Genomic DNA, 15,031 nt, shown 5'->3' with positions numbered 1-15,031 from the left:
CATTTATGGCACTATTCACTCAGTAATGGTCCATTTCTATGTTCTTCTACATTTCAAGTGTCTAAGCTTCTCAATACTTCAAACAACATAGAATGATCATGAAACTCACCTTGGATAGTGGTTGAACAACCCTTGAGTTGAAATTCTTCACTTAGCCAAAACCCTAATTCCACCCTTTGTGGGATTTCTTGACCTGGATGATCTTTTATGGTGTTCTTACACTTGATTTCATAAGTTTGGTGGTGTTGATATTGATGTTCCTTGTGATTCTCTTGAATTCTTGTGGAGAAAATATTTGGAAAGTTCTAGAGGTCTCCTAAGTTGCATGAATAATGAATGAAATAAAATGAGGCCAATGTTCCTTTTAATAACTCAAAAGCTAATGTTTAATGAATTTCTGTCGGGATGAACAGTGACCGTATTGTGCAGTTTACGGACCGTATTCTGATTTACGGTCCGTCCCAGTGAACGTATTTAAGCGTTCCAAGAAACAGAAAGTGTGGCTAGTGGACAGGGAAGTTTACGACCTGGTTTACGGTCCGTAAACCAGTTTACGAGCCGTAAACTGGGTCGTATTTAACCATATTCAACAATTTCCAGAAAGTTGAGATTTTTGGCAGGTTGAAGGACGAGTGCACTATACGGTCCGTAAACCACTATACGGTCCGTATAGTGCCACGTACGACCACTGGCAGTGAATTTCTCTGCAACTTTATAATTTTTTTCCGAGATTCGTAATTAGCCATTCCCGACTTAGTGAAACACCATACACTCATCATACCAGTACGGAAAAACTTCCGAGGTGTAACAGAAGTCAACAAAAATGATCAAACACAACAAAGCCACATCAGTTCCAACAATCAAGCAGAGGCGCCAAAACCAGAGGAAAGTAAAGAAAATGGAAAAAACAGTAATCACATTCGTGGGGAAGAAGATCAGTTAAATAATGAGGTGATAAGTAAAAAGGTTGAGGAAGTGATCAGCAATTCGGAAGTAGTTGAGAAAGAACAGGTGAATGCTAAAATAATGCAACATGTGGATCTGAATAAGGTGCCAGATAAACCACCGGATGGTAGTTTGTATGGGACAACCGAAGAGGAAGGTGTTTTATCGCCTTTAAAAGAACCTGATGACACTCAATCATCATCAGAAGTGGAGAAAGGGATCACTTTGGTCCAACATGTGGAGAAGAAGCAACAAGGGGAACAAATTGAAGAAGTTATCGAGGAAAGCAGAAATATCAATGTTGAAGTCAATAAGGTTGATGCTAGGGCCAATGTGGTGAAGGAAAGCTGGTCAGGGTTTCATGGATCAGATCCTTTTTATATTTTTCATAGCAAAGTGAAGAAGTTAAGTAAGGTATTGTCTAAATAGAGCAGAGATACTTATGGTAATATCTTCAGGCAGATTGATACTCTAGAAGAGATAGTAAAAGTTCATGAGCAGGAATTTGAGGAGAATCCTTTTGGGGCCAATAGAGAAAGACTACAAAAGGTGCAAGCAGAGTTGATTAAGTTCTATACAGTAGAGGAGCAGTTCTGGAAACAAAAATCTGGAATGCAATGGTTCATGGATGGAGATAGAAATACCAAAAATTTCCATGCTCATGTGCAAGGCAAAAGGAAAAAGTTGCAAATAAACAGAATTCAGAACCAGAATGGAGTGTGGCTTGAAAGAGAAGAAGATATTGTGGTGGAAGCTATTAATTTCTTTCAGGAACAGTTCACTGCAGAAACAGAGGCTACTGATTTTGGTCTGTTAGATAAAATTCCAAAACTTATCTCAATAGAACAAAATAATGTTATTAATGAGTTTCCTAATGAAAATGAAATCAAAGAGGCAGTGTTTGGGTTGAATGCTAACAGTGCAGGTGGTCCTGATAGATATACTGGGAAATTTTTTCAAGCAACATGGGATATTATTTCTACTAATGTCATCACCATAGTGCATGCTTTCTTTTGTGTACATGAACTCCCAAGGTACATTACTTGCACTAATTTGGTATTATTGCCTAAGAAGAAGGAGGTGGTTACTTGTTCAGATCTGAGGCCTATTAGTTTGAGTAATTTCATCAGCAAAGTGTTTTCTAGAATTATTCATGATAGACTGGTGAAATTATTACCAAATATAATATCTCATCAGCAGACTGGTTTTGTCAAAGGCAGAAGTATTGTGGAAAATATCTTACTTGTGCAAGAAATAGTACATGATATCAGAATAAGAGGTAAACCTGTCAATACAGTTATCCAACTTGATATGGCAAAGGCGTATGATAGGGTATCTTGGATTTTCTTAACAAAGGTGCTTAGACAAATGGGTTTTGGAGAGAGGTTAATTGACATGGCGTATAGAATTATTTCCAATAACTGGTATTCAATCTTAATAAATGGGCAAGCTCAGGGTTTCTTCAAATTTTCTAGAGGTGTAAAGCAAGGTGATCCTTTATCACCTACTTTATTCATTTTAGCTGTTGAATGCATGACAAGGGCACTGAATGGGTTACCTTACAAAGCAGGGTATGTGGGATATTGTATGCCTAAATGGAGTCCATACATCAATCATCTGGCTTATGCAGATGACACCATCATTTTCACATCTGCACAGCCTGATACTTTGAAGATGGTGATGGAAACTTTGACAGAGTATAAGAAGATTAGTGGCCAAAAAATCAATAAAGAAAAGAGTGTTATGTATTTACATCACTCTGTATCTCAAACAGTGGTCAATGGTGTAATCGAGGAAACAAATATCCCCAGAAAAGAGTTCCCTTTTACTTATTTAGGAGTACCAATCTACTATGGAAGAAGGAGGATTTGTCATTTTAAGGAGATCATTGATAAGATTCAGAAAAGGCTAAGCTTATGGACAGGAAAACTCCTTTCCATAGGGGGGAGGACTACTCTCATTAAGCATGTCCTTCAGAGCATGCCCATCTATTTACTCTCAGCTTGTGATCCTCCTTCAGGAGTGTTTGCTCAGATTCACAGGTTACTGGCTAAGTTTTTCTGGAGTAATTCAGTGGGGAACTCAAGTAAACACTGTTCCACTTGGACCACTCTTTGTTATCCAGAGGAAGAGGGAGGAATGGGTTTCAGATGTATGCAGGATATGTCCAGGGCCTTATTTGCCAAGCTATGGTGGAATTTTAGAACAAAACAATCATTGTGGAGGACTTACATGTGCAATAAGTATCTGAAGAAAGTCAATGCTATTTTAGCACAATAGAAAGAAGGCACCTATGTGTGGAAAAAGATGCTACAGGTTAGAGATGATATTGATCAGGAAATTTGGTGGAAGCTTAATCAAGGAAATTCTCATTTCTGGATAGACAACTGGTCTGGAATGGGTGCTTTATATCATAGAGTACCTACAAATTTCCAATGTGATTTTACAATTGTACTGGTTAAAGAAGTTCAAGAGGGGGGAAGATGGAATGAGGAGACACTAAGAGGGATTCTTCCTGCAAAAATGGCTAATCAAATTGTTCAACATGTGAAACCACCTACAGGTGGAGAAGAGCTTGATAAGGCATACTGGAAACTTGACTCTAGAGGTATTTTTTCTGTAAGTTCTGTATTTCAATTACTCAGACGGAAGAAAGAATCTAGTAAGTTATATGACAACATATGGGTTAAAAAACTGCCTGTCAAGATGTGTTTCTTTGTTTGGAAACTATGGCAATCCAAATTACCTCTAGATGACACCTTAAAAAAGTGGGGTTTTCAAATTGCATCTAGATGTAGTTGTTGTCTAACACCTCAAGAGGAAACTATTTCACATGTTTTCCTAGGGTCTGCAGTGGCACAAGATATTTGGCAGTACTTTTGTGGACCTGCTGGAATTAATATAGCAGGTTTACAGTTGACTCAGATTATCACATCTTGGTGGGAAGCTTCAGTCAACAACCATATTAAGATGATATACCAAGCTGTGCCAATTGTTATTGTTTGGGAACTTTGGAAAAGGAGAAACACTCTACTGCATGGTGGCAAGTTGGCAGTGAATAGTCTAAAATATAAGATTCTGCATTCTCTTATTCTATTCATGAAGGCAAGAAGGAAAAATTTCAAGTATGCTCCATATAGTTGGGTGGATGTACTGAAAGCACTGCCTGCCTATTCTCCTAAAATGAAAATAATTCAGGTAGGTTGGAGACCCCCAGATATAGGATGGCTAAAATGCAACACTGATGGGGCACCAAGGGGAAATCCTGGTAGAAGTTCATGGAGTTTTTGTTTGAGAAATGAAGATGGAGATCTGATTTTTGCTCAATCTCAGGAAATTAAAGAGGGTAATTATACTAATATTGAGGCTGAAGCAGAAGCCATTGTACAGGCTTTGAGATACATGGAGAGAAAGCATATTCCTCATATAATTCTGGAAACTGGCTCTATGGTGATGAAAAATGTAATGGAGAAGAGGTGGCATAGCCCTTGGCAAATCATCAACAGAGTAGAGGAGATTTGGAGGATTATGAATCAAAGAACAATTCTGATTTCTCATGTGTATAGAGAGGGGAATAAACTTGCAGATTTTCTTGCAAATTTAGCTCTGGACAGGGGAGATTTCACTGCTAATAGCTTTCAGGAGATGGAAGTATGGGGTAGGAAGCTTATTAACAGTGATAAAAACAAGGTACCTTATTTGAGAATCGGGAATTGTAAAAGATGATGGATTATATGCAACATAAAAAGGAACAGAAGGAGAGAACAAGGAGAAGGGTTACCAAGTATCAACATTCTCAAATTCTGTGGAAGGAGAGAATGGAGATATTTGTTTTTTACTTTAACATGTTTGTTTCATGTGCAGGTTTCCTACGCATAGTGTATACAATAATACAAGGTTTTAACAGTTATTACACTAATGAAGAGGCAAATCACTCACAACAGGCAAATAAACACAATTGGAGAACCTTAACACTCAAATATGGAGAACAACAAGCCAAAAAAGACGCACATAGTAGCAGATCCACAATGAGATGGAAGCAATATTCAAAACGGACATCGGGCACAAAATCTATATATACACATCCCACTCTTACAATCCATGTAAAATTCAGCAGAGGAACATAAAGATCCAGGTCACAAACAACAGCGAAGCGGCAAAACTTTCAATCAACTTTGGTAGAACTAGAATCGCAAAAATGGAGGTGGAAATGGAGGAAACCAAAGCAGAGATCAAGCAACAAACCTGAGTACAGAGCAAATCAAATTTCAAATCAGCTGAGAAGATGGATATGGAAGCGATTCCGGTGCAGGCAACATCAATCGGCTATTCCGACCACCCCCTATTAGAAATACAAAATACGTTTCAAAATGCTCTTAACATAGTTAAAAAAAATTATCGATTGTACCCAAATTACCTCTAATGATAATTTTCGGACTATAAATGTCCTTCCACTTATTGGACCTCGATTGCCCTTCATAGTATACGATTTCTTGTTGTAGAAGTTCAACTAATCTCACTTTTTGCAAGACATCAACATGTGGCGATTGACTTATCATAATATATAGGGATAATTTTTTAAATTACTTCGAATTTTAATTTTGTAATGCTAACTTTTTTTTTAATATATGATAAAACGTTACTTTTCTTATAATAATTAGATTAAACTATCATTAATAAAAAAAAAATCAGACCAATGTACCCTTTCTAATATTTTTACTTTTTGATTATTAAATTTATGAAAATATTTTAAAGAAAGTAAATGATGAATAACTTAAAAGGAAAAAAAGAAATACCCATGAGACTGCATACTGCAATCTCATCATGAGAATACCAAATATAAAGGAGAATCATCAATTTGATTCTAATTTCTAAGACCTAAATTTAAATGAAAACTATACAACTATATTTCAGTGTCTGGGATCGTTTAAGCTTTGATGGTTTTTTTTTTTTTTTTTTGTTCATTTAAATATTCATTGATTCCCTTAAAAATGTATTTGTAAATTCAATTAATCAAAATAATATAATATTAGAAAGGGCAAATTTATCTGATTGTAATTATTTTTCATTATTAATAAATAATTTAAAATAATTATTAAAAATCAACATAAAGGGAAACAAATCTAATTTTTCAAACTTAAAAGGAGGTTAGTTTACAAAATCAAAGCTGCAGAAAGGTTTCCGAAAGTACCCCTTATAAATATCTTGGCATGATCACAGACAATTATTTTCTAATTAAGGGTTTGGTTGGAACAGTTCATTCTGTCAAAATTAGGTCAGAATAATTTTATAGGGAAATGTTATATATAAAGATCTAGAACCCGTTTGGATTGGTTTATAACTGGCTTATAAGCTGTTTTCAGCTTTTTTGAGTGTTTGATTGGCCAGCTTAAAGTCATTTTGTGCTTAAAATAAGCTTAAAAAAATAATTGGGCCTGTTTGATTAAGGTTATCTAAAGCAGCTTATAAGCCAAAAAAAATAAGTTGGGCTACCCCAACATTTTTTTTTAGCTTATAAGCTGCTTAAAATAAGCCATCCAAACAGGCTCCTAAACTCATAAACGTGTCTTTTGTTTATTACTACAAAACTTGTATTTTAAATACTCCGTCCGCTTCATTTTTATGTGCATTAATTTGATTAGATAAAAATTTAAGAAGATAAAGAAGAATTTTGAATCTGGTCATCTTAAATTAAAATATGTGTCACTAGACACATTTTAGGGTGTCTAATAAGTAATTGCTTCTATTGAGATATCTATATGAAAAATTATAGTAATTTTAAATATTGTCTATGTATTTGGTTTGATGCAAAGATAACATTAATATGAGAGAAAATAAGCAATATCTTAAAACGTGTAACTAACAGCAGATCCAGAATACTCATGTGATTTCACAAGAACATAGTACCTTTTGCTTAAACTCTGAATATGTATTAAAATATCCACTAAATATATATATATATAAGTACTTGAATGTAAACTCAATTTTTATTGTATATTAACTTAAGATCATTGTACACTCTCATAAAATTCAAATTATGAATCCACTAAAATCCTAAACTCAAATTCAAATAGAGGTCTAATAAGTCGTTACAATTTGTATAAAATGATAATCGACGAAAAGTCTTGACTCGTTTTGAGAAAAAGAAATGGCTGTCACCATTTATTGACTCAGTTTCACATCAATTAAGATTGCATTTACCCGGCGTTCGGAATTTGGTACTATTAATAATGTCCATCTGTATTAATTAATGATAATAATGTAGGAGTCATGTTACTTGGGTCCAAATATTGATAAGGACACCAAATTTGGCATATTATATACTTTCCCCAAGATAGAGGTTCCACGTATCTGGTGGATTGTTATGCCTCTTGAGCTCTTCAAGTGTCATGTATAGACGTTTGGGCATAAATTAATTAATTTTTTTTAAAAAAAATTGAAGTTTAGTTAAAATAAGGTGTATTTGAAAATTGATTTTGTATTTGTTAAATATTGTTTTCAGTTACTATAGTAATTTTCTTGTTGAAATAATAGGTAGATTAGTTGTAGGATGAGTCTACTTTATTTGAATTTAAATTTTAGAAAGAGATTAAATTGTTGAGTTTTATTAGGTTTTTTAAAATTGTTATGCAGATTTTCTGTTATCAAGTTGGCTATTTAAAGTCCTCCTATGATTAATAAAATTATTGAGAGACTTTTTCAATCAACACTTTCAACCCTTTTTGTTGTCCCATCTTTTCAAATACCAATAGTATTTACGCATAGATATACAATTAAAGTTTTGTAAGTAAAAGTTTGTAAAACTCCTAAAAATTATTTTTCAATTTGAAAAACTCCTAAGAATTATTTTTCAAACTTTAAATTCCATATATCAAGTATAAAGTTTAAATAATGGATTAATTTGATAAATAAATATTTATTTAAAATAACTCCAAATATTAATTTTTATATATTTTTAAAAAAATAGACGGACAAAGGGGTGCCAACAACCCATTGCAACAAACGAACCAGCTCATGTACTAATGAAATAAAAGTATAAGATAGGGTATTAATTTATTTTTTATGGGGTTGTTTTGATCTAGTTCTTTTAACTGCTGTGTCTGAATGGAATTACGTAAGAATAAACTTCAAACTTTGTTGTCTTGTTCTTGTTTCTAAAGTCGGTACCTCGAATTAGTCTTTTGGCGTGTATTAATACCTGCATACAATGCAGTATTAATTTGTACATTGTTTGGTAGTAGTATATTGTCTAGTTGTCTACTCTAAAACTTAATTAACATTAGTTATACCTTGTTTGGTTGCTTCTTTTCTTCTGGGAATAAATAATATATGTATAAGTTATGCATGCATTTATGTATTATATTATGCGGGATAAATAGATCGCATATCTTTATATTCCTTTTATAAATAAGTGTCTGAGATTACATGTTATAACAAACTTTTCTACACATAATTTTATAAAAACATTGGTCCAATAAATCTACATAGTAGTAAATAACTATTCCTTGATATAATCATTCCACGTGATATAGACAATCTCTTCACATCGAGCATGAGTACTTTTTTTTATATATAAAATTTAAACTTATGGATCTTTTTTTATATATTACAAACTCATGTGTCAAGTTTTAAACTTAAAAAAATAAATTAAAATCACAAACTTGAAATTGAAATTCTAGCTTTTAGGTGAATTTGGGATTTAAAATTAAAATTTCAAATTGAAGTACAAGTTCTGTTCAAATATCATAAATAAATAAAATTTCAAATCAAAATTGTATGATCAAGCGGGTCCTTAATCTCTCTGTATAACTTAGTCTCTAAACCAAACGACTCCTAGGAGAAGAAGTTTCGATGGTTAGAGAAGATATTTTAGGAGAGAGAAATGTTGCCGAGAATGGTGGGTCTAAAATATTGCTACTATTCTTTTAGTAATAAATAGTTTGAATTTTTTAGTAATAGTTTTGACTCGTTCCTGAGAAAACAAGAACTTAACACCTGTTGACTCAGTTACACATACTTTAAGATTACCTCCGTACACGTTTTGAGACTTTTCCCGTCTACTTTTGGATTAATTAAAAGATACTTTGATTTTTTTGTGGGGAGAAAAAGACACTTTGATGCTGCTACGTGCCATTTGCAAGATATATCGAAAGCAAATAGTTTAATAACTTCACTTTGCTGCCACATGTATTGGTCGGCACATTATTATAGGAATTAAATACTTTGGCATGACGTGCTATTATTTTCTAATTACTACATAAGTAGTACAGAAAGGGAATATTATTTTGGTTGCAGCAGTTCTTTATTTTTTTTTTTTTTATTTTTTTTTTTTCTCCCCACCCATTTAGCTTTATTTTTCTTTTAAATACTGTTCCAAACTAATTAAACTCAAATTAAATCGCTTTGCATTCCTTCAATTCGGCACAGCTAATATTGGAGGAGAATAGCTAAAAAAAGGTCTGACAAAACTAGAAGGTTTAGTTATTCATAAACAATTTATCAAGATTAATCATAATCTGAAAAATATATTTCTCTAGAAAGAAAAATAAGTTTCTTAAAACGAGAAAAATGATTTTCCTAGTAGAACTAAAAAATTGCGTAAGTTGCATTTTATTACACCAAATCCCCCCAACCCCCCTCCCCCATCCTAGATTCATTCCATCAACAACATTAATTTTTATATTTAACTTTTATTATTATTATTGAATTTTTTGAGTGAAAATCATGGATCCGCCACCCCCCCCCCCCCCCATAGCCTCCACCTCTACCATCCCCACATTTCAACCCCCTACCCCACCTTCATAACGTTTACTCAGATTTTGAGGTAATATTTTCTGTTTACTACCAACAACTGAAAAACATGGAAGAAAGTATTTTTGAAGAAAATATTTTTCAATGTTTTCTTCGTACAAAACACACCCTTACTCTCGCTTATTGCTTAGAGAAGAAGTTTCGATGCCAAGAGAAGATATTTTAAGAGAGAGAAATGAGCTGAGAACAGTGGTCTAAAATAATTTGACTCGTTTTTGTGGAAAAAAAAAATTAGATTAAATTCAGTAGGCGTTACGAGACTTTTTCGTCATTGGAAGGTGCTTTGATGCTACATGCCCCACTTTCCAATTGCAAAATATTGAAAGCAAACTAACCAAGTTTTCTTGCTCATGTAAAGTTCAAAGTGATATAACTTGTAAGTAGCAACATGTGGAGATTGGCATTTTTAAATAATTCTTTGGCATTAATTTTAAATAACTAATATAGAAAGCAAATCCTATTATGTTGGAGCAATTCTTTTCTCAAAATTAGGTTATAATAGTTAACAGAAAATTTTATTCATGGATCTTAAGAGAGACGTGTATTAAAGAAAAAGTGTTACACTAAAGAAATAACTCAAAAATCCATAAACCTGCCATAAATTAAATGAGGCCACTCAAACTTTCAAGAGGTTAACATGAACCATTTTTTTTTCTTTGGACGTTGCTACACCTACACAAGAATCCATCGACAAGAAACCAAAGAACCTAAGTGACAGGTAAAATACGAGTCCGGAGCCTAAAGGGTATAAAAATACACGGTATAAATCAAAAGGGGTAACCTAAAATATATATACCAAAACGGGTATAACGTGGACTCCTCCACGTTATACCCCAAATTTTTATTTCATGTCAGACATCACAACCAAAAAAATAATAATTATTTAATGGTATAACGTGGACTGATCCACGTTATACAAATAATTTTGTATAACGTAGATCAGTCCACGTTATACCTTTCATTAATTTTTTCTCCCCAACGTTTTACAAATAGTTTGTAAGACGTTGCCTCTATTTAAATCATATTCGGCTGTGTTTTTAATAAAAAAAAAATTATTGATTTTTTTAATTTTTAAACCATATAGGTAATTTCAGTGATTAACTCAAATAAATATTTTAGCACATGCAATAATTAAATATGTGTTATATATGCGAACAGAAATAAAAAATAAAATATAAGTTAAATAAACGTCACACATTAACTGAGTAGTAAATGTTAAATTACATACTAACTATTAAACGGCACAAGACATGTTATATATTCTTGGAAGATTACATAAGGAAACAACAATCGTACAACTTAAGAAAAAACATAAAAACCAACAACCAACAACAACTACTGATTTCTGTCGGGGCAGCGATTCTTGTTATGACCTGTTTGCTTGCACGTACTACACTTTCTAGCCATGCGAGCAGGAGCTATATCCATTTCATTCCTCCTTCTAGTTGTAGTCCGCGCTCCTGAAGTTCGCTCGTATTCAGTGTTTGCAATTAAACTGAAAGGAGAAGGTGGCCAATATGCCTCATCACCCAACGGTGAAAAATTTCCACTGTACGTTTGCTTGTAAAACCGGCAACTGTAGTACTTGCTAACATAGGTCTTTGGTTGAATTCCGCGGATATCACAAAATTTAATTGCATGTGAACATGGCATATGGTAGTTTCTCCACTTCCCACACGAACACTTTTTTCCTTCGGCAGAGACTTTATGGATATTTCCGCCCTTACCTTCGTGTGCAAATGTCAGAATCTCAAAGACCCCTTCAGTTGCATTGTATTGCTGCATATCAGTATGCTTTAGGCACCTCTCCCAATATTCATCAAACTTCTTTTCAACATCCGCAATCAACAAATCAGCAAGAGTGCTTCTCTCAACAAACCGATCAACAAGATTTTTAAATGTATAACGGACAATGGCAGTTGTTATACCCTATTTTAACCGAAGTCAGAATAGTTTACAACATCCTGGTAATTCCGGAGTTATTTAAAGTACAGGAGTCGCCACCTAATTAATTCTAGTGAATTAGGACACCTAAAGTTCATTAAAGTTATTTTCTAAAGTTAATTTTATTTTAAAGTCTACGAAACCAAAAGATCTGAGTAAGGGTTCAACTAATTTAAAGGGAATGTATTAGGCATCCTTTAAATTCCATTAATAATGGTTAACCGATTGGACTTAGGTGAATTAATTAGGCTTGAAGAAAAATATAGCATTGTAAATATTTTAAGAAAATAGCTTGCAAATGCTATTAAAGTTATAAATGGAAATATAAGAATACTACCGAAAATGAGACAATAGTTTGTAGAAAAGATTTTGGTTGTAGGTCAAAATATAATTTATAAGCGAGGTGTTAGTATCTAGTTGTATATCTTTCTTATTGTTCAAAGCACTTCCTATATTTTGGCTTTCACTCTTAATTGCAACCAAACCATCAACTATTATATGATCAATTGTGTCAGGTCCCTTCCATCACAACCTCCATATTGTTCAAAGTGTTTGCTATTATTTAATTCGACGTGAAGTGAGTATATTTCAACGTTGCTAACGTGTTTGGATTAACTAACAACATGAATGAGATCAAAATCACTTTGTCATTTAGCTAAAGTAACAAACAAACCAGAAGCCAAATAATGATCACATAATTCAGCAAAAGAAGACGTCGCCAAAACAAGCATAACATAATTAGAGAACAAGTAGAAGCAAAATAATCCGCAACCGATATTGATTCTCAAACAAAAAGGATTATATTTTGGTTCATTTTTAAGCGACGTAAAGCTGGGAGCGAACAATCATGTACGGGCACCATGTGACGGCATAGAGTCTCAAAATGAGACTGCTCGGGCAGTGAGAGTCTTTATGGAGACTTCGTTATGCTCCGAAGTGTACATGTAAAGAGAGAAGAAATAGAGATTAGCACTCATATAGGCACAAGTTGATTGAGACTGTAAATTTTAAAATAAAACTGTTAGCCCAACATAAACTCAAACAAAACGCATGCTCGGATACTTAAGAGACAAAGGCAGAGGCAAATTTTAGTTTGAAAGACTTTGAACCGCAATAAAATTTACACATTTGTACACCCAATTTCTTATTAGGAACTAAAGATCAGAAGATAGGCATATGAAGTTAAATCGTGTATAACTTTAGTTCTACAGCATAGGAATCATCATTACTTAGCATCCCTAATCAACTGTAAACACATAACTTCAAAGGATTATGCACAAATAGAAGTAGAAAGTAACAAGGTAAAACAGGGTGCAACTACTGAGGGTTACTGAAATCTAGAACTCTATCCACCTTTGATTCAGATTTAAATGACTCCATTTCAAAAAAAAACTAATGCAATCTCCACTGGAACCGAATTTAAAATAGAAAAGGAAGAGGCAGAAATAGAAGTACTGAGCATTTCTAAAACATATTATCAAACTCGAAAGCACTGGTGTTATAGCCCGCATTTTGTACGTCCGGATATTTCGAGATCGACGTGGCAAGTGAAGGGCAAGACTATTTTCAAAAATTATTTTAATGTATAAGTTGTTGTGAATATTGTTTATGAATATTATTGTATGGAAATATTGAGAAAGGTTAAGGGTAAAAAGGGAAATTCACAAAAGGATCCATGGTAATATTGTGGAAGGCTAGGGGCAAAATGAGAATTTCAGAAAATATTCATGAAGGTTCTTGAAGGGCCATGTTGGCCGTGTGGCATGGATGGTATATGCCCACAATTTTTATTAAATGGGGGGCTAATTATAAATAATAAAAAAATACATGGACCAAAGCTTGCTTAAGAAGACACTTAGTCTTCTTTGACTATTTTAAGAAAATTTCAAGAAAAAGGAAGAAAATTCTAGAAAATGAAGAATGGAGAAGAGGGCCATGTGCCCCTATTTTTACTTGAGGGGCTCAAATATAAATATGGATAAGTGGTGGGAAAAAAATAAGATAAATAAGACACAACAATCTTCATCGTTTAGAAAGATGAAGAAACTTGGGGAATAAACTAAAGGGGCCATTCGGCCATGGCTATGGAGAATTGACTCCATGAAGTTGATCAAGAAAAAATTATTTCTTCTAGTATTCCAACTAAGTTGAAGGCCCTCATTAACATGGGAGAGTTGTTGGAGCAATTAAATCACTCATTTGAGCAATATATGCCCCTAGCCGAATGAAGAGATAAGTGGAAAGGGTATGTGTTTAACCTTCTCTTATATGTTTTATGGATGATTTGTGAGTATCGTGGAAGGTTGAAATGAATGAAAGACATGGAAATGTGATGTTGAAGTGGTGGCCGTATGTGAGTAGCATTGGTCGTGTATGTGTGGTGTTGTGTAGAAGAAATGGATTAATTTTATCTAGTCTTTTGGTTGTTGTTGAAATGTGTAGAAATGAGTGAAAATCATGAAAACTTATGTGTTGTTGTTGTGGCCGAATATGGTGATGTTTTGGTAAGTAGGGTAAATTGATTTTATGTGATATTCTAGTTGTTGTTGTTGTGGATTCCATGAGAAAAAAATGAAGTTTGATGACTTGAAATGAAGTTGTAATCGTTATAGAATTGTTGAAGAAAGTTAATACGACACTAGCTTGGATTCTTACATTGTATGAATGATGTTGTTAATGCATGGTTGTTGATATGGTTTATGAATCTAGAATGAGAAAAATGTGTGGTTAATATTTTTGTTGAAGTTGGAGAATTCGAGTAGCATTGGACCATTATGAATATTGTAGTATTGTTAAAGTAATTGTTGGTAATGTTGTTAATATTTTGGCCGAGTTAAATTCTCGGGTTTGCTGTTGTTAAACTGGCCGAGTTAGATTCTCGGGGAGGTTGTATTTATAGGAGAAATGCTGCCAAAATTTCGGCAGAATATAAATGAATTCATTTGAAAGAATAAGACGAGTATAGGTCGATGAATCTAATGATTATGTTAATTTTCTTGAATGTAGACTACCAAGTTTGGATAAATAAGCGTAGCTAATAAGGCGTGGCACAGGTATGTAAGGCTTACCCTTTCTTTCTTTGGCATGTCCTAGAGCTACATAAGGTATGATATAATATGCGCCTTGGGGAAATTCTACTCCTGAATTCTGAGTTTGTTCCTAAAGAGTTCTGTATGCGTAAATGTCCAAAGTTTTGTTTGATATGTTTCTGAATGACATTCGAAAGACAATTGGTATGATTAACAGTTTGATTTCCAAATGATAGTACGTTTAACTATTCCATTGAGTCTTTAATGTGTTTTGATATGTACATATGATTCTAAAAGTTATA

Source organism: Lycium barbarum, chromosome 1 (assembly GCF_019175385.1).
Source record: "Lycium barbarum isolate Lr01 chromosome 1, ASM1917538v2, whole genome shotgun sequence".
Classification (NCBI taxonomy): Eukaryota; Viridiplantae; Streptophyta; class Magnoliopsida; order Solanales; family Solanaceae; genus Lycium; species Lycium barbarum.
The sequence above is the reverse complement of the archived record's forward strand: the minus strand, read 5'-3'. Positions refer to the sequence as shown.